Genomic DNA, 21523 nt, shown 5'->3' with positions numbered 1-21523 from the left:
CCATCTCCAATACAGTAGATAGTAAATAAACAACACATTCAAATAATGGTCAATGCTATAAAGTGAATAACAGGGTTTTGGGGATTGAAAATGGGTAGAGGTGGAAACATAGAAGGTCTCTGAGGAAGTAACACTGCAGAAGAGAGAGTGAACCTTGAGAGGAAGCCAACCTACAAGGCCTAGAAAAGTGCATTCCTGTCACAGAAATCAACAATGTGCTTCCCTCAGGGGAAGCACGTGGCTGGATCACACTGTTACACACTGTGGGTCATGTGACAGTAGATCCAGTCACGAGATAGGCAGGGACCAGATCACAGGTAGAGTGAGCTTTATTGGTCTGTGCCAAATTGGATTTGATTCTAAGAAGCAAGGAATGACATAACATGACTTCCACTTCATAGTATCACTTGCCTATTCTTTGGAGAATGTTGTGGGAGGCAAGAGGAGGGCAGGAATTAGGCAACCAGGTCATACTGTCCCAAGCTGTTGGGCAGGAAAAATGTCAGGAGCTCTTGAAGCACGTATGGCAGTTTGTCAAACAAATCTCTCTAGAATTTCGTGCTCTGTAAACCTTCTGTCTATACTACCTCCTGCTTTTAGGGAAAGCTGCCAGCTCCCTGCTGTGATTGTCCCAGCCTGAACCTGTGCCCTGAACTCCAGGCTAGGAGATCCAGTTCCCTAATAGATATTTTCAGAATGTCCTAGTCATTATGACTCTATATATGAATATTTAAACTAATATCTTCACTGTAAACCTGTTCCCCACTCTTGTCTTTCTAATTCATCCATTGGCCAGATAGAAAATCTGTTTCACTCTCGAATCTTCTGTTCCTTTTTTCCCACCTCCTCCACCAGATCACTACATCAACACATGTCTGCACTTTTACCGTCTCTTGAACCAGTTCTTTCCCCTCTGGGTCTAGAGTTACTGCTATAGTTTATGCACTTAGCATTTCTTGACTGAATTATTGCAGCTTCTTCCTGCTTGGTATCCAGTGTCTGGTCCTCATTCCAGGCTACATTACAGCTATATTTGGATAGAACTTTCAGAATTCAAGACTTATCCCAGCCTTACATTCCAGTTTAGAACCTTCAATGGCTCTCCATTGGTAATGAAATACCATTTAAGCCCCTTAACAGTACAAAGCTTCCAAGATCCAAGTCACATGAATCTGTTCCCCACAGGGACCACGTTCTTTCTTACCTAACCGATCTCCCAGACTATTTGTGAAATCTCCAGGAAGCTCTGTCTCAGTGTCATAAACAGAATAGTTCATGGCTGATTCTGTGATCAGACAAGAATTCATAACTTCCTTTCATGTGGCAGTTATCAGTTCAGTCGCTCAGTCGTGTCCCAACTCTTTGCGACCCCATGAATCGCAGCGTGCCAGGCCTACCTGTCCATCACCAACTCCCAGAGTTTACTCAAACTCATGTCCATCGAGTCGGTGATGCCATCTAGCCATCTCATCCTCTGTTGTCCCCTTCTCCTCCTGCCCCCAACCCCTCCCAGCATCAGGGTCTTTTCCAATGAGTCAACTCTTCGCATGAGGTGGCCAAAGTGCTGGAGTTTCACTTATCATGTCACTGTAATTATATGTTTGCCTGTCAATACTTTCATCTCTGTTTCTGTAGCACTTAGTAGACAGTTGTTCAGTCACTCAGTCATGTCCGGCTCTTTGCGACCCTATGGACTGCAGCACACCAGGCTTCCCTGTCCTTCACTATCTCCTGGAGTCTGCTTAAACTCATGTCCATTGAGTCAGTGATGCCATCCAACCATCTCATCTTCTGTCTTCCCTTTCTCTTCCCACCTTCAATCTTTCCCAGCATCAGGGACTTTCCCAATGAGTCGGCTCTTTACCTCAGATGGCCCAAGTATTGAATCTTTAGCTTCAGCATCAGTCCTTCCAATAAATATTCAGAGTTGATTCCCTCTAGGATTGACTGGCAGTCCTTGCAGGCCAAGGGATTCTCTAAAGTCTTCTCCAACACCACAGTTCAAAAGCATCAGTTCTTTGGTGTTCAGCCTTCTTTATGGTCCAACTCTCACATCCGTACATGACTGCTGGAGAAGCCACAGCTTTAACTATATGGACCTTTGTCTGCAAAGTGATGTCTCTGCACTGTCTGGCTTGGTCATAGCTTTTCATCCAAGGAGCAAGCATCTTTTAATTTGATGGCTGCAGTCACTATCTGCAGTGATTTTGGAGCCCAAGAAAATAAAGTCTGTCCCTGTTTCCATTGTTTCCCCATCTATTTTGCATGAAGTGATGGGACTGGATGCCATGATCTTAGTTTTTTGAATGTTGATTTTAAAGCCAACTTTTTCACTCTCTTTCACCTTCATCGAGAGGTTCTTTAGTTCCTCCTTGCTTTCTGCCATTAGCATGGTGTCGTCTGCATATGTGAGGTTATTGATATTTCTCCCAGCAATCTTGACTCCAGCTTGTGCTTCATCCAGCCTGGCATTTCGCATAATGTACTCTGCACAGAAGTTAAATAAGTAGGATTACAACATCCAGCCTTGTCATACTTCTTTCACAATTTTTAACCAGTCGGTTGTTCCATGCAAGGTTCTAATTGTTGCTTCTTGACCTACATACAGTTTTCTCAGAAGGTAGGTAAGGTAGTCTGGTATTCCCATCTCTTTAAGAATTTTCCACACAGTCAAAGGCTTTAGCATAGTCGATGAAGCAGAAGTAGATGTTTTTCTAGAATTCCCTTGGTTTTTCTCTGATCCAAACAAAAATTATTTTTTTAATGAATAGTGACTCTAACAGTCATCCATCCCTTTAAATCATTTCACTTGCTTGGACTAGGGAATTTTATTGCCTAACTAGTTAAAGCATTACCCCTATTTATAGCACAAAAATAAATCAAGACATTTTGGGGTAAGGCCTAAGAGTGGTTCTGTGAATCTTCTAGCATTAGTGGATGGTCTTTATGGTGATTATTTTTCTTACTGCTCAAAAGTTTTTTTCACTTCCAAACAGAGCCTGAGTTCCAGATGACACATGTTGACTAAAGTTTAACAAACAGGTGGGGGCATTAGCAAAAATACACTCATTAAGCGTTTTTAGATCAATGTTTCAAAATAGCAATGATGTCCAGAAACACTATTTATACCAATAAACAGATATACCTTTTAAAAATATTTTCTCTGTGGATATATTCCTATTATTGCATTTGAACTGAGCATATGTCTAGAGTCTATGAAGAATAGGAAATGGAATGTAGAGTTTAGGCCTCAGAAAATCTGGATTAAATTAACCTTTAGATTTGGGAAATATTAACTCACCTCTCTTTTTTTCCACTGAAATGGGTGTTTGGATATCATTATATGTGAGATCCATGTAGTTATAAGCAAAGAGAAAGGGTTAATAAAACGCACTCCCTCCCCTCCACCCCACAGGTTAAGACCAAATCATTTACAGAGTGAAAGTACGCTGTGACCTGCCAAGGGCTATGACTGTAAGATAAGATAATTGATATTGAGTCAACAGCCTGTGACCCGCTAGGACTATTTAGAGGTGTAGAGCTAAGTGAGGTTGGGCTGATTTTGTACTCTTCCACCTTCTTCACCTGTATCTACTTTGCGCCCTAATGGGTCTGCCCTTCCTGCAGGTATTGTCCTACCTTTTCAGGCACCTTAAGTGAGGATTCTGGTGTGGGTGGTTAACAGTTTAAGGTATGAAGAGCCCAACCCCCCACCTGGTGAATTTGCACTTTAAGGAAGCCTTTCAAAGACTCAAAAGAACCAATCATTCTGGACAATAAGTTGCAGATTAATAAAACTGAGCAAGGTGTTCCCTATTTCTAAGCACAGCAAGGGTGTGTGGGGGGTGGATGGGGGAAGGATGGATGAATGGAGGAAAACAAAAGGTCACCATTTCTTTCTTAGTGTGCTCACTTCCCTACTGGGAATCAAGGACCAGACAGTGGAATCTGAGCTGTCGGATTCTTTGAAAACAATTAAGTGTAGTTTCCCCACACACATCTTATCCAGAGCTGGATAATGTCCTTCAAGAGGATTCTTGTGTTGAAAAGTCATTCGCTATAATGAAATCATAAAAATTAGGCATAGAAAAACAAGCATTGCTCTGGGTTTTTTGTTTTGTTTTCTTTGCTTTTTAAGGTGTGAGCTAGTCAGATGTACCAAAGAGAAACACAGAACTATATTTGGTTAAAATTAGGGAATGTAATACAAGTTTGTATTCATTTTTATTTACTTAATAAGTATATTCTTACTATGTTCTTTAATAGATGGATGACATTGAATATCTATTAGTATAAATGTAATATTCATTCCTTGGCAAATTTATTTTATTAGCACCTAACAGGAATGAGGATGGATTAAATTCTGCCCCTGCATGAATAATCATTAGAGGTCGTAGAAACGATCAAGAGATTGGCACAACATTGTAACTCAACTATACTTCAATTAAAAAAAAAATTTTTTTTATGTAATCAAGTACCCTATCCCATTCATCCCAGGGAGATTTTTCAAAATATCTCTAATGAACACACACTAGTTCTAAGCATACAAACAATCTCACCTAATAATAATCCCTTACTTTTAGTCTCATTATAGTCATACTGATGTCTTAACACATACCTGTATGAATACAGATTTTTGAATCAGATAGCAAACATAGTGTTATACTACTGAGCTCACGGTATGAGTCAAACTATATTAAAATAGAATTTGTGTTTTTTCAAGGAGGCTAAAATTTGCCTTTAGTTATTTTATTTTTATTATTTTAAAGTTGTTTTGGGCTTCCCTGGTGGCTCAATGGTAAAGAATCTGTCTACGAATGCAGAAGACATGGGTTGATCCCTGGTCAGGGAAGATCCCACATGCCATAGAGCAACTAAGCCTGTGCACCCCAACTACTGAACCTGTTCTCTAGAGCCCGAGAGCCTCAACTACTGAAGCCCTCGTGTTCTAGAGCCTGTCCCCCGCAACAAGAGAAGCCATTGCAATGAGAAGTTCATGCATCACGAGAGTAGCCCCTGCTCGCCACAACTAGAGAAAAGAGCCCATGCAGCGATGAAGACCCAGCACAGACATAAATAAATAATAATAAATGTTTAAAAATTGTATTCTTGTACTACTATGTAATATTATACATATTATTAAAATTCACAGAATAAAAATCATACACATATATAAAGATGAATAAGTTCTTATTATTGTTTACGTTATCCAAGGAATCTTCTTTAATGTCACTTGGAGGAAATGTACCCCACTTTGGAGATAGTTCTCCAAGCTAGTGTTTTCTAATTTTTATGCACATATAACCAGCTTGAAGATCTTATTTAAATGTAGATTCTGATTCAACAGGTCTGGGGTGAGGTTTGAGAGTCCCTTTATCTAGCTACCAGGTGATGCTGATACTACTGGCCTGGGGACCACACGTTAAGTAGTGAAGATTCAGGCAGTAACTTTTCTATTACTGACCTAAATCTCAATGCAAATTGAAGTTTTAACAGTCAATGCAATGTGTAGATGATGCAGAGAAACCGAAGATTATCAGCCAGTAGTTATTTTAAATGGTACCTATTGAAATGTAAATTAAATGCATGAACCAGATTGAATCCATATGTAAAGTATCTAAGGTAGAAAATTATTTATTAAATACTTTAAACTCCTTTGACACACTCTCAAATATAGTAGTCATAGAAATGTTAAATATAAAGTAATCCTCTCTATTTGTCACAGCAGATTGCTATAGAACATACAAGAAATTTTTTTCTGAAGTTATTATATGGCCTATAAATAAAACTGCCTTTTAATTTTTTTTCTGTAATTTCAAATTTTTCATTAGTTCACACAGACAGACTGCTTTTCAGTCTTTCTTGGTCAGGTTTCTTCATGAAAACTGTTAGATGTGTCTGTAAACCAAGATGATTTTTATAAAGAAAACAGTTAAGTGCAATCTTTGATAAAATGAATCTGATTATCACTTTATATACCTGATGACCATATGAAACTTCTCAGGGATCTGCATCATAGATGTCATAAATGTTCCCCATTCATTTTCTGTCATGTAAATTCAAAAATATGGCAACATTCAGTGAAGATTTCAGTTCCCCAGTGCCAATTTGATGAAGCCCGAGTTTTATAAGTGCCAACGCACTTGTACCTAGACATAAAACCAGTTCTGTAATTAGGACCCTAGCTTGTGTACCAGAGGAACAAAGTGATAAAGAACCACTTCCAACCTCTAGAATCATCATATCTGATAAACTCTCCAAGTTTGGTTTTGTTGAATCAGTTTACTTAATTTAAGTCAAACTCCAGTGTCCACGTACCCAAGTGCCAGGCTCATCACTGGGGATTCAGAGATGAACAGACAAGTCTTTAGCATCTAAGAACTAAGTTAAGTGGTTTGATATGACCCTACAAACTATTCATGCTAAAGTGTGCCTATCGAGGTATGTACAACATGTTCCCTAGGAGTTGTACAAGGCCCCACAGGCAAGGTGACATCGCATTTTAGAGAATGAATAAGAGCACTCTTGGAGGAGGAAATGGCCACCCACTCCAGTATTCTTGCCTGGAGAATCCCATGGACAGAGAAACCTGGCAGATTACAGTTCAGAGGGCTGCAAAGAGTGGGACACGACTGAGCACACGTGCCAGGAGCACTCTGGCAGGGCAGAGAGAAAGGATGTTCTCCAAGGATGACACAGCATTTATACCAAGGATTTAAACTCTACAGTCTCATGAAATGAAACTCATGAAATGCATCACTATTTTTTAATTTCATTCCTTCTATGTCTATTTGCCATTTGTATATATATCATTCTTGGAAAAATGTCTAAGTCCTTTGCCCCTTTTAAAATCTGGTTAACTGACTTTTTGTAATTAAGTTGTAGAAATTCTTTATATATTCTGGATATTAACCTCTTTTTAAGATATATGATTTGGAAATATTTTCTCCCGTTCCAAAGCATTATGTCATTTGATGAGCAGAAGTTTTTAAGTTGGATGTAGTCCATTTGTCCAGTTTTGCTTTTGGGGCGTGTGCTTTTAGCCTCATATCCAAGAAATCATTGCTACATCCAGTGTCATGAAGTTTTTCTCTTATGTTTTCTTCTAATTCTATAAGTTTGGGGTCTCACATTTAGGTTTTTAATTCATTGAATTAATTTTTGTATATTGTGTAAGATAAAGGTGCAACTTCATTTTTTTTGCATGTAGACATCCAGGTTCCCCAGCACAATTTGTTGAAGAGACTGTCTTCTTCTCATTGAGAAAAGCTTACTCTTTTAACCACTATCTGTATACAGAAGCTGTTGGTTAGTCGCTCAGTCATGACTCTTGTGGCCCCATAGACTATAACCTGCCAATCTCCTTTGTCCATGGGATTTCCTGGTAGTAATACTGGAGTGGGTTGCCATTTCCTTTTTCAGGGGTTGATCTTCCTGTCTCAGGGATTGATCTGCATCTTTTGCATTGGCAGGTGGATTCTTTACTGCTGAGTCACCAGGTAAGTCCATATACAAGCATACCTTGTTGAATTGCTCTTTGCTTTATTGAGCTTCACAGATACTGCATATTTTTTTTGTTTTACAAATTGAAAGTTTATAGAAATCCTGCATTGTCAAATGATAATTAGGATTTTTTAGCAATAAAGTTTTTAAAATTAAACCATGTACATTGTTTTTTTAAGACATAATGTTATTGCATATGATGGACTACAGTATTATATAAATAACATTTTTATATGCACTGGAAAACAAAAAACTTTGTGTGACTCACTTCATTATAATATTTGCTTTATTGCAGTGGTCTGGAACTGAATTTACAATATCTCTGTGGTAAGTATAAACATATATGTACCTATATATGATTTATTATAAGAAGTTGACCCACTGGATTAAGGGTCAAAAGTTCCAAGATTGTCAGGGTGACTAGGCAAGCTGGAGAGCCGGGGGACCAATGGTTTAGTTCCAGTCCAAATTCGAAGGCCTGAGAACCAGAAGAGTTGACGGTGTAGTTTCAGTCTGAAGTCGAGCCAGTTTGGGACTCAGAAAGAGCCAGTGTTTCAGTCTGAGACCAGAAGCAAGAACAAAAAAGCAAATGTTCCAGTTCAAAAGCAACCTGGGAAGAATTCTCTCTTACTCAGGGGAATGTCAGCCTTTTTGTTTTTAATGTTCAACCAAATATCTGAGCATCCCATAGCCCAGTCAAGTTTTTATCTAAAATTAACCATCACACACTGCCACAATTCTGGGAATCGGAGATGGACAGGGAAGCCTGGTGTGCTGCAGACCATAGGGTCGCAAAGAGCTGGACACGACTGAGCAACTGAACTGAACTGAATTGAACTGCCACTTATTAGTTGAGTGGCCCTGGGCAGATTACTTTATCTTCCTGTGCATCAGGGCCCTTATCTGTAAACTGGAAATAATTATAGAATCTGCGCTGTGCTGTGCCAGTTGCTCAGTTGTGTCCGAAAGTCGTGTCTCAGCTGCGTCTCACAAAGTTGCTCTTTGTGACCCCATGGGCTGTAGCCCACCAGGCTTCTCTGTCCATGGGGATTCTCCAGGCAAGAATACTGGAGTGGGTTGCATGCCCTTCTCTAATTATAGTGTCTACCTTATAGATTTTCTGCAAGGATTATACAAAATCATGCATGCAAAGCCCTTAGCAAAACACATAATAATTGTTATTACTGTTAACTTTTAAGTTACTGCATAGGATTCCATTGTTTGGACAGATTAGAATTGATTTAACTGCTTCTCTACTATTAAATTTCAATTCTTTCTAGTTTTTAGCTTCTAGTATTTCTTATTATTGAAAACTACTTTCAAGAATATCTATGTAAAATTGTAAATAAGTCAGAGTTTTGGCTAGTTTGTTACATTCTTTGTGTTCCTAGATCTTGTATTGAAATTATTTTCCAAAATGAAAATGACTTTATTGTTACACCCATTGATCAAAGTAATGTGTTAATTTGGTTCACACAAGACAAAATCATAAAGCATAATGTGAAGAAATTCTTTGAAATCTGATCCCCTGAAGATAACCATACAAATTGGTGAATGCATTTCTACAATTTTTTTCTGCATGTATATTTATGTATAAGGTTAAACAGTGGGACAGTGCTGACCAGGTTTGTTCACCTCTCATTATAATGTGGATATCTTTCCGTATTAGTCTGCTTCATATTTTCACTGGTAGCATCAAATTCCATTATATGAATTGCCATAGCATATTTAAGTAATCCTCAATTCATGGACACTTGAGTTATTGGAGTTTTTGTTGTTATAAAGATGTTGGGTGTGGGGATGTTTTAGGGTATTGGAATTATTCTTTGTCCTGTCTGTAGTGTTGCTTACAAAAAAAAAAAAAACTACGTGTGTATTAAAAGACCCTCAGAACTGCACACCATAAAAAGATAAGAAATTTTTCTATATATAACATTTTTAATAAACCAAATTACTGAAATTAAAACAAAAAAAAAGAATATCTGTGTAGATATGTCTTTGAGTATATCTGTAATTATTTCATTAAAATTAACCTTTATAAGTGATCTCACTCAGTTAAGCAGATAACCAAAGCTTTCAAGAAATACATACCCATAACCTTTGCCCCTTGACTTTGCAACACCTTGTTCTTGAGGTGATTATATTTCTCAGCTTCACGGACACTGAGCATGACTGTGTGACCTACTTTGGCCAATGGAATGTGAGCAGATATAACATCCAACCAATGCTTTAAATGCACTTGTGTGGACTGATTTGCTGCCTTAGATATTCTAACTTTTTACAGTTTTACCATGAGAATATCATTCCCTGGGTATCTGTTAGTTGCAGAATGAAGGACACGTGGATCAATCCTGAACTCAATTCACAGCCCAAATTGGAGTCACCCTAGTTGACCCTCAGATGTAGGGGTGAAAAAATATTTGTTGTGTAAGTCACTAAGATATTATGGTTATCTGTTAAAACATTGTTGCAGCAATAACTGATTTACATACAGAGAAATGAGATCATCGAATTTATTGGTCATACTCCAATGATCTAATCAGCCTAGGGTCATCCCAGGGTACCAAGTCTGTTATCATCCTTCCTCCAGACCCCTCCCTACCAAATCACTGAACCTACACATAAGCTCACTCCTCTTTTTTTGGGTTACTGCCAAAATCAGAAGCTTCCAAAATCTGTTAGAGAATATGTTCATGATGAGGAGTTATGGAAACTTCTTAGCTTCACCTTGAGAATCCTTAAAAAGTGTTTCTTGAGTCTAAAATCTTATTAGCTTTTCCCAAAATGTGTTTCAAAGAACATTTGTCCTTTGAAATTCTCACAAAATCCACAAAAATGGATTTAGTTTTGGCCACTTAAATGATCACTTAAATGTTAGAAATGCTTTTTTGTGGGGGGGAATGTATTTTTTTTTGAAGATGTCTTTTATGACATTCTTGAATGTTCATAATGCACACAAGCATATGAAATTATTTGAGAAAACTTGCAGTAAAGAAACATGATAAGATTCTGCATGTCCCAATCTTAATTTACACTAGCCCTTTTATCCTAGCAATATCTCAATATCTCTTACTATCTAAGAAACTAGTATTCTACAGAATCCATTTTTTGAAAACTTTACTCAGAAGGTATTTCTGAGTAAATGAAGAAATTTCAGGCTTTATACAGGCCAACTAGAATGGATATTTTAGGCATCTGTAGTACCTATCATGCCATGTCGCATTATGTATGTGTATCAGTTAGTATACAGGCCAACCTACTGTTTTCAGAGACCCAAAATTACAGTGACTTCAGTAAGACAGGAGTTTATTTCTTTCACTTAAGTGTCCAGAGGTTAGTAGTCTAGGTTGGTAGTTGATAAGGTAGTTCTGCCTCCTCTGGGTCATCTAGGATCCCAGGTTGGCAGTTGCCTCTGTGACCCTCAACATTGATTTCCAATCCCTGTCACTTCTCAGCCTAAAGGAAGAAAGAAGTCTACAGGGGGAGCTTCCACTTTCAGAAACAATCAATATTGGTTATGTCACTTCTGACATATCATTGGCCCAATCCTGGTCACATATCCAATGCCTACCTCCCAGGGAAATATACCTCCATCTAAGTGGCCACATGTCCTACTAGAGGGTCAAATAATCCTATTCCTAAAAGGAATAAAGGGACAGCAGACGCTGGTGGTCAATTAGTGGTATCTGGCACTGCAGTTAGCTTACTTGCTCTGGACTCTCCCTTCCAGATAACAAAATGGAAGTAGTCACATAAATGAGTTAGGAAATGCCATATTTCCTCCACAGATCTATAGTTGCTGCTTCCATCAGAATGACAAACACCGTCTTTAAGTCACCATTGTCTCCTACCTCCTTAAAATATCTGACACAATGTACAATTCGTAGCTTAAAATACTGCTTGAAACTGCTCATTTTTTGATATTCAAACTCACAGGTAATCAAAGAAATGTAAGCACCTCAGGGAAAAGGGAGTATCTTACCATTGTTGTCGGAACAATGTCAAACACTATAGGTGCTTGGAAAATAAATGTTTCATGGATGAATGAGATGCCAGCTCTAAAAATGGAATGGGATGCCATCATCTCCTTTAAAGTAAAGGTGGTGCTTAATACTGGTGTAGATGCAGCCAAGCAGAGAGTTCCACATAGAGCACGTGGAAGTATAAATTAGTATAACCTTTTCAGAGGGCAATTCATCAAAATGCAAGTACAAAAAGAAACAAATTTTTGTTGGTCACATGGGCAAAAGTATAAACATTTGTTAATATATTATCTTCATGAAGGTATCAGGAAGCATGTTCTTTGACATATTACTGGTGGGACTCTTTGTAGTAACCACTGTGGAGACATTTTGGGAATGCCTAGTATAGTAAAAATGCATATATTCTGACTCAATACTTTCTCCTCTAGAGATATGTCTTATAGATACATTTGCACAGTTGTGATGTTCATATATATAAAGGTACACAATACAGACCTGTTTGTAGCAGCAGAAGACTAGAAAAAGCTTAGATGTCCTTCACTGGGAGGGGAGCAATTAAATGCATTGTAGCTATTTAAAAATATATTGTTAAAATTGTGAAAGTCAAAATACACAAGAGTATTTTTTTTACCACCATAAATTGATGGGCTCTTAAAAAAAAGTGGCAGAGGAAGATACCCACACTCACATTTGTGTACACACACACACACACATATGTATTTAACTCAGTTATGTCTAACTCTTTATGACCCTATGGACTGTAGTCTACCAGGCTCCTCTGTCCATGGGATTCTCCAGGCAAAAATATTGGAGTGTGTAGCCATTGTCTTCTCCAGGGCATCATCCCGATCCAGGGACTGAACCCACATCTACCAGGGTCTCCTGCGTTGCAGGCAGATTCTTTACTGCTGAGCCACCGAGGAAGCAATATATATATATATAGAGAGAGAGACAGAGAGAATCTGAGGAAGAAGAAACATGCTTGAAGGTCAGAGATGGAAGGATAACTTGCTAACTTTCATATTCTTAAACTGTTTTTTATCATATATCACTTTTTCAACAGAAGTGAAAAAACTTTGTGGAGTTCCCTGGTGGCCTAGTGGTTGGTTAGGGTTCCAGGCTCTTTTTGCCATGACCAGGTCCAATCCCTGGTTCGGGAACTGGGATCCTGCAAGCCAGGCAACATGGCCAAAAAGTCACAATTTATATTTTTTGACACTGTCATTCTCTTTCTAGTACTATATCCCAATGAAATAATTTTAAATACAAATAAAAATTTATGCCCACTATGCATTTCAAAAACTTAGAAATAACCCAAACATCAAATATTATGGGAACAATAGTGAAAGCTATTTTTTGTTAGCATTTTCAATAATACTGGAAAATGATATAATGAAAAAACACACAAACAGAAAGCTTAATAAAAAGATTATAAGTACACATGATGCAACATTATCAGTTGCTGATCCTGAGGAGTAACACTACACACGCATATTATTCCGTTTCTCTATATTTGTGTATTTAGTACCAGTCAGAGCTCTTCTGACTGTAAGTGACAGAAACTGAAATCAAACTAGTTTAATTGAAAGGATATTTATTGGCTTACTGAATCAGTTACTAGGGCTGACTGGAGCCAGGGACTCTTTCTAAATCTCTCTGTATATTGGGATTAATGTCACCTATGGTAGATCTGCCTTCTCCACAAAACTTAGGACTCTGTAATAAGGAGCTCCTGGATTCACATTTCCTAATTTTTCCACTACAGAAGCAAAGAATGTTCCCTCATTCTCTGGGGTCTGTGACAGATCCAGCTAAAATAATCCCAACAAAAAATTTGGGCCCATTTTAGATCACATATCCAATCCCAGTGGCCAGGGTGGTGGTGTAGCGAGACAGCGTAATGCACAGGAAGGCAGGTTTATGGAAGAAGACAGCACCAACCAGGAGGTAGTTCAGGTCAGTTCAGTCCAGTCGCTCAGTTGTGCCCGACTCTTTGCGACCCCATGAACCGCAGCACGCCAGGCCTCCCTGTCCATCACTAATTCCCGGAGTTTACCCCAAACCAGGAGGTAACAGGATCTATTCTGCTTGAGTGTGGGGCGAGTCAGTGCAATCTGCATTCCCCATGCTGTAACAGAATTGTTTTTTAAAGAAAAGACAACAGCACCCACTACGGCCAGATAGTTAGTGTGATAAGGAACCTGCAATGTTCCAGGCAAAGAAGAGAGCTGCTGGGCCATCAAAATAGCAACTGTCCATTGCACCGTATTTTCAATGAACGTATTTACTTGGATAACCAGCAAAAAAGTTTTCAAGTGAGAAAAGAACACCGTTTCCTTTTCTCTCTCTTGCCCTGGGGTTTAGTAGTGCCTCTGGAATATTTCCCTATTTGCCTTCTGGTCACTTGAAAAAAGTTATATTCACCTTCTAATTAGAACTTGAAATCAAACTTGCTCTCCCTTAAATGGCCTGGTAAATAATTTTCTGAAGCCCAGAACCTGGTTATTTGTTTTTTCCCCACATGTCATCTTTCAGGCAACAGAAACATAGCTTATGTCTGAGTCCTATCCTATAGTTTGAATTTTGAGGTGAGGCTCAAGTCAAATGGCCCTGGTTTCTGCATCTCTCTCCCACTGCTGGACTGGCCAAGTCTGAGTTTATTGACCTTCACAGCACAATACAAAACATGCTTGTTTGCTTTGGTCTGTTTGGATGGGCAAGGAGTCCTGTACGAGTTTGCCTTCCACTGTTTGGTTTGCCAATCCTTTTGTGTATTTTAGTCACTTTCTGTACGCATTACTAGACACCTTTCCTAATGGCTCATTATCTCAATGCTTTGAAAAAATTATATAATGTGTTCTTATGACTTAATTCTTTCTTTTTATAAAGTTACAAGACTAGGCATCAACCCATAACTGGAATACACTTGTTACAAATTTATTTCTAAATCTTGAAGAAGCAATGATTATCAAACTAGATATAGGATAAAAATTGGGCTTCCCTGGTGGCTCAGGTGATAAAGAATCTGTCTGCAATTTGGGAGACCTGGGTCTGATTCTTGGGTCAGGGAGATCCCCTGGAAAAGGGAATGGCTACCCACTCCAGTATTCTTGCCTGGAGAATTCCATGGACAGAGTAATTCCCCACAGTCCATACGGTCACAAAAAGTTGGACATGACTGAGCGACTAACACTTTCACTTTTTTCAGGATAAAAATTACATTTAATTATAAAAAGTTGAAGATGAAACTCATCCCTTCTTTTTATTTTTAATTGTGGTAAAATACACAGAATATGAAATTTACTCTTGCAACCTTTTTTCAGTTCAGTAGTGTTAAGTACATTCACATTGTTGTGCAACAAGTCTCCAGAATTACTTTCATCTTGCAAAACTGAAACTCTACAACCATTAAATGAAAACTTCCCATTCCTCCCTCCTTTTAACTCCTGGCAACCACCCTTTTATTTTCTGACTTATGAATTTGACTACTCTAGGTACTTCATATAAATAGAATCATACAGTATTTTTTCTTTTGTGACTGACTTATTTCACTTAGAAAAATATCCTTAAATTTCATCCACATTGTAGCATGTGTCAGAATTCCATTTTTTAAGGTTAATGACATTATGTTTATCCATTCATACATCAAGGAACATGAATTTTATCTTCCATTTTTTTGTAATTATAATCAATGCTGCTATGAAAATTAGTATACAAATATCTCTGAGGCTATTTAATTCTTCTGGGAATATATTCAGAAGTATAACACTGGTCACATAGTAATTCTATTTTTAATTTTTTGACGACCTACTATACTGTTTCTTGGGCTTCCCTGGTAGCTCAACTGGTAAAGAATCTGCCTGCAATGCAGGAGACCCCAATTCAATTCCCTGGTCAGGAAGGTCCCCTGGAGAAGGGATAGGCTACCACTCCAGTATTCTTGGGCTTCTCTGGTGGCTCAGACAGTACAGAATCTGCCTGCAATGTGAGAGACCTGGGTTTGATCCCTGGATTGGGCAGATCCCTTGGAGGAGGGAATGGCAACCCACTCCAGTGTTCTTGCCTGGAGAATCCCCATGGCGGGCTACAGTCCATTGGGTTGCAAAGAATTGGACACGACTTTGTGACTAAGCACAGCATACTGTTTCTCATAGTGACTGCACCATTTCACATTCCTACCAACAGTGTACAAGTGTTCTAGTTTCTTCACATCCTGGCCAATATGTGCTATTTTTTTGATTTTGGTGGCCATCACAACAGGTATGAGATGAGAATCTCATCTATTCTTAGCCACTCATTTTGTGTGTGAGGAACTGAGACCCAATCATTTTAAATAGATTGGCCTAGGTAGTGTAAATCATATGAGGGAACAAAGTGCGGTGGTTGAAATTCTGGACTCTGGATCTAGATTTCCACTTCTTAATCCTGGCTCTGCCACTGACTGGCTGTGTAACCTTGGGCACGTTACTTAACTTCTCTGTGTCAGTTTCCTTATCTGTATAATTTAAGAGTACCTACCTCATAGAGTTGCTGTTATAAGGACTAAATGAGATAGCATAGGTAAAGTGCAGCTTGAAAATGGCCACCGTTTTTTGACATTCCTGCTATTGGAAGATGGGATCTAATTTCCCTCCCCTTGAATCTGCACTGGCCAGAGGCACTCAGCTGTCAGTAGTAAAATGCAAGAGGAGTGATGCTGCTTGACCTCCCAGTCTGAGTCAGAAAAAGAATTTGTGCCTTGGTCTCCAGGCACTCTCTCGGCGGGAAGCCATCTGCCATATAAGTATGACTGTCCTGCTAGAGAAACCATACGGAGAGACCCTGAATCTATGCAGAGAGAGAGGGGTTTGTTTCATTGAACTCAGCTTTCCTGCCATCCTGACAAGGTGCCAGGCATTTGAATGAACCTCTGTGGTACCCTCCAGACCAAACCAGCTGTCAGCTAAACAAAAATAAGTGACCTCAGGCAATAACACATTAAACCAAAGGACTGCCAGCCAAGTTTTGCCTAAATGCTATTTTTACATAGTTTTGGCATTAAATGACACAGCAATTGATCACCGGGCCACTATAATGTAAGCTCTCTAAGGGCAGGTATTTTTTTTTTGCCTTCATTGTTATTTCCCCAGGACTTAGAGCAATGCCTGGCATATAAATAGGTGTTCAATAAAGATTTGCTCAGTGAATGAATGAAAAGTAAACTCTTATTTTTATTAGTGATAGATGATTATCAGCACTAGTCTGCTGATCAGAGCTCTCTGTATCACTCCATGCTGACCTAAAAGGTACTGACCATTTTATTTCTCCTGAGATTTTTAGGGCCTTATAATAAAACTTTTGATGTACTCTCAAAAAGTTAGTGGTAAGTATATTCCAACTTGCAAAGGTTGGAGAACATCAAAAGAGACTGCATGGTGTTTCTTTTTCTTAACTTTTATTATTTAAATTTTTTTCCTTCTATGAAGTTACTTTTTATTGGAGTATAATTGCTTTATAATGTTGTATTAGATTTTGCTGTACAATGAAGTGAATCGGCCATACGCAAACATATATCCCCTCCCTCTTGTACTTTCTTCCCAATCTACCCCTATCTCACCCTCTAGGTCATCACACAGACCTGAGCGGACCTTCCTGTGCTTTATGGCAGGTTCCCACCAGTTATCTATTTTATATATGATAGTGTATCTATTTCAATCCTAATCTCCCAGTTCATCCCACCCTCCCTCAATACTACAATGTTGTTGTTTTAGTCACTAAGTTATGCCCAGTTCTTTGCAACCCCATAGACTGTAGCCTTCCAGTCCTCTGTCTATTGGACTTCCAGGCAAAAACACTGAAGTGGATTGCCAGTTCCTTCTCCAGGGGATCTTTCTAACCCAAAATGGAACAAACCTGCATCACCTGCATTGCAGACAGATTCTTTACTGTTGAGCCACCAGGAAAGCCCCAAAATGATAATATCAGGTAATTAAAACCTGTAGCTCATTAAATCCTAACAACCCTGTAAAGTTTATATCATTTTCTTCCTTTCTACACATTAAGACACTAGGGCTCGAAGAGTTTAGGTACTTTGCTCAACCGAAGATGAGAAGTGGAGCTTCAGGATTTGAGCCTAGATCTGCCTCTTCCTTGAAGAAAACTTCAGTCTAGAAAACTATTCATAAAGATTATCAGCACACAACAGTGAGTAAAGAGGCCCTGTTGCTTTAAAAGTCGGGAATAGCCCATTCAAGTCCCAGCTGCTGGCAAGTTATGAGGCTTTCTTCAACTCACTTATCTCATTTTCCTCAACCAGAAAATGGGAAAAGTGATCCCTGTCCTGCCTACCTTATAGTGATGTGGGTGATTCTGACAACCCAAACACTTCTTGCAAACATGCTTTCATAGAAAGACCTTCCCATGGCAACAAAAATAGGAAAAAGATGGGCAAAGGTTTTTGAGATCCTACATAAATGAACATTTTTGACAAAATATTGGGAATTAGTGATTCCAAAGTTGAAAAAATCTTCAGCAAAGTTCATTGAGTTCAAAAGAATTGAATGTTAAGACAATTGAGATCTTTTGAGATAAAGGATATATTCATCTAAAGTGAAATTTTTACTCAAAATATAATTGTCACTGGTTCTATCACTAGTCCAGGAACTAAGACCCCACATGCCATGGAGCCACTAAGCCTGTTTGCCACAACTACTGAAGCCCATACGCTCCAGAGCCCTTGCTCTGCAACAAGAGAAGCCACCGCAATGAGAAGGCAATGCACCACGACTGCAGAGTAGCCCCCCTCATCGCAACTAGAGGATGTCCAGCAGTGAAGACCCAGTGCAGCCAAAACTAAACAAAGAAATAAATAAAATAATAAAATAAAATTATAAAAATATGATTGTCAGTGTAGTCAGGCTTTGGGTACCAGCTGAGTTGCTTTACCCTCACAGACTCAACCATTTGTTTCTAAAGTATATTCTTTTTGGTGAGGAGAAAATGTTAGGAGGAAATCCAGCCTCACCAACGTGCCACAGCAAGACCCTCCAGGCCCTCTTCCTGCTGTGGCTGAACCAGGCTACCTGATCAGACTTCCTTTGCCTAAGGGTAAATTCCACTTGGAGTCTCATGTTGCTCTCTTCCACTGATTGGCCCTCATTAATATATCTTGGTCCTTCAATATGTTCTATTAATGTTGAGCCACAGAAGAGAAACCGTTGGTTACTGGGAATTTCTGTAAATCAACTTGTTTCACCCCCACCTTCCCTCTTTAGCATTCAATTCTGAAAACCAAGGGCTCCTCGGTCTGAGTAGCCTTTGTCAAGTCACGAAAGATCCTGTTACACACTTTCTCTAGGGCTAGGGGGTCTACTTGACACATATTTGCATAATTATTTTCAGCTTCTCAAGTGATACTTGAAAACAAAACAAAACAAAAACAAGTAGAATCTACATCAAGGGGGTTTTACTGTTTTTAAATAGAGACAGTGTTTAAATGTGATTTATTTGGCTGAAGTTCTGTCTAAACTGCAACCTTACTACACCAACAGTCAGACATACATGTGGGTGCATGTGCGTGCGTGCGCGCACGCACACACACGCACACACACACACACACACACACACACACTGAGCTAGGTTTAGTCCCCCTAACTCAGACCTATATATGTTTCTATGACCTATGATTGTATACACAGATAGTTCTTAACTCTAACTTGTGAAGAGTCTAATACAGATACGAATATGTTAAAAATGTGAATTTGACTATTACAACTGTAGAACTCAATTCAATAAACCATATTTAAGGTTATATAAAAGTATCAAATTTACCAAGAGAGTTTCTGAGATTTAAACTGGTTTAAGAGTAAGTAATTTGTAAACTCATCCTTCTGAATTTATGTCTTTTCAACTTTCCACCACTTAAAACTCCATCAACACTCCATTTGTTTAGAATATCTAGAATCACAGTTTCTAAAACATAGCATACAGGTTATGGGTTCTGGATCTGTGGTCAGTAGACCTGGGATTCAACCCAACCTGTGACTTTGTGAAGGCAGATCCTTCTTGAATCACTTAGTACCTATGCCATAAGATTGTTGTGAAAATTAATGAGAAAAATAAAATAACATTGTCAAGCCTCTAGCAAGTACTTGAAAACATCAGCTATTGCACTAATCATCAAAAAGTCTACAGATACATTCTGGAGAGGGTATGGAGAAAAGGGAATCCTCCTACACTGTTGGTGGGAAGGTAAATTGGTGCAGACACTGTGGAAATCAGTATGGAGATTTATTGCGTGTATTTACATGTGAAGTCGCTTCAGTCATGTCCAATTCTTTGTGACCCTATGGACTGTAGACTGCCAGGCTCCTCCATCCATGGGATTCTCCAGCGATACTGGAGTGGGTGGCCATGCCCTCCTCCAGGGGATTCCTGCCCTCCAACCCAGGGATCAAAGCTGTGTCTCCTGGGTCTCTTGCACTGGCAGGCAGATTCTTTACTGCTAGTGCCACCTGGAAAGTCCATGGAGGTTTCTTAAGAAACTAAAAGTAGAGCTACCATGTGATCCAACAGGCCCACTCCTGAACATATATCCAGAGTAAACTCTAATTGAAACAGACATGCACCTCAATGCTCATAGCAGCACTGTTTACAATAGCCAAAACAGGGAAATAACACAAGTGTGCATCAACAGACAATCCATTTAAGAAGTTGTGGTGTGTATATTTGCTGCAAGTGACAATATGTCATTCTTTTTAATGAGATATTCTCACTTGCAGCAACATGGGTGGACTTAGAGAATATCATACCAAGTGAAGTAAGTCAGAGAAAAACAAATATTACATTATCACTTGTATGTGGAATTTAAAAAATAATACAATTGAATTTATTTACAAAACAGAAACAGACTTAAAATAGAATAAAAACTTATGGTAAACCAAAGGGGAAAGGGAGTGGGGGAGGGATAAATCAGGAGTACTACAGACAAACTACTATACATAAAATAAATAAGCAACAAAGATTTACTGTATAGTATATCAGTTCAGTTCAGTCATTCAGTCATGTCCAACTCTTTGTGACCCCATGGACTGCAGCATGCCAGGCTTCCCTGTCCAGCACCAAATCCAAGAACTTGCTCAAACTCATGTCCATCAAGTCGGTGATGCCATCCAACCATCTCATCTTCTGTCGTCCCCTTCTCTTCCTGCCTTCAGTCTTTCCCAGCATCAGGGTCTTTCCCAACAAGTCAGTTCTTCGCATCAGGTGGCCAAAGTATTGGAGTTTCAGCTTCAGCATCAGTCCTTCCAATGAATATTCAGGACTGATCTTCTTTGGGATGGACTGGTTTGATCTCCTTGCAGTCCAAGGGACTCTCAAGAGTCTTCTCCAACACCACAGTTCAAAAGCATCAATTCTTTGGTGCTCAGCTTTCTTTATATTCCAATTCTCACATCCATACATGACTACTAGAAAAACCATAACTTTGACTACACGGACCTTTCTTGGCAAAGTAATGTCTCTACTTTTTAATATGCTGTCTAGGTTGGTCATAACTTTTCTTCCAAGGAGAAAGTGTCTTTCAATTTCATGGCTGCACTGGAGCCAAAAAGTAAAGCCTGTCGCTGTCTCCATGATTTCCCCATCTATTTGCCATGAAGCGATGGGACCAGATGATATGATCTTAGTTTTTTGAATGTTGTGTTTTAAACCAACTTTTTCACTCTCCTCTTTGACTTTCATCAAGAGGTTCTTTAGCTCTTCTTCACTTTCTGCCATAAGGGTGGTGTCATCTGCATATCTGAGGTTATTGATATTTCTCCCAGCAACCTTGATTCCGGCTTGTGCTTCCTCCAGCCCGGCATTCCACATGATGTACTCTGCATATAAATTAAATAAGCAGGGTGACAATACACAGCCTTGACATACTCCTTTTCCTATTTGGGACCAGTCTGTTGTTCCATGTCCAGTTCTCTAACTGTTGCTTCTTGACCTGTATACAGATTTCTCAGGAGGTAGGTTTGGTATTCCCATCTCTTTTAGAATTTTCCACAGTTTGC

Source organism: Muntiacus reevesi, chromosome 7, assembly GCF_963930625.1.
Source record: "Muntiacus reevesi chromosome 7, mMunRee1.1, whole genome shotgun sequence".
NCBI lineage: Eukaryota > Metazoa > Chordata > Mammalia > Artiodactyla > Cervidae > Muntiacus > Muntiacus reevesi.
This window is presented reverse-complemented; position numbering follows the sequence as displayed.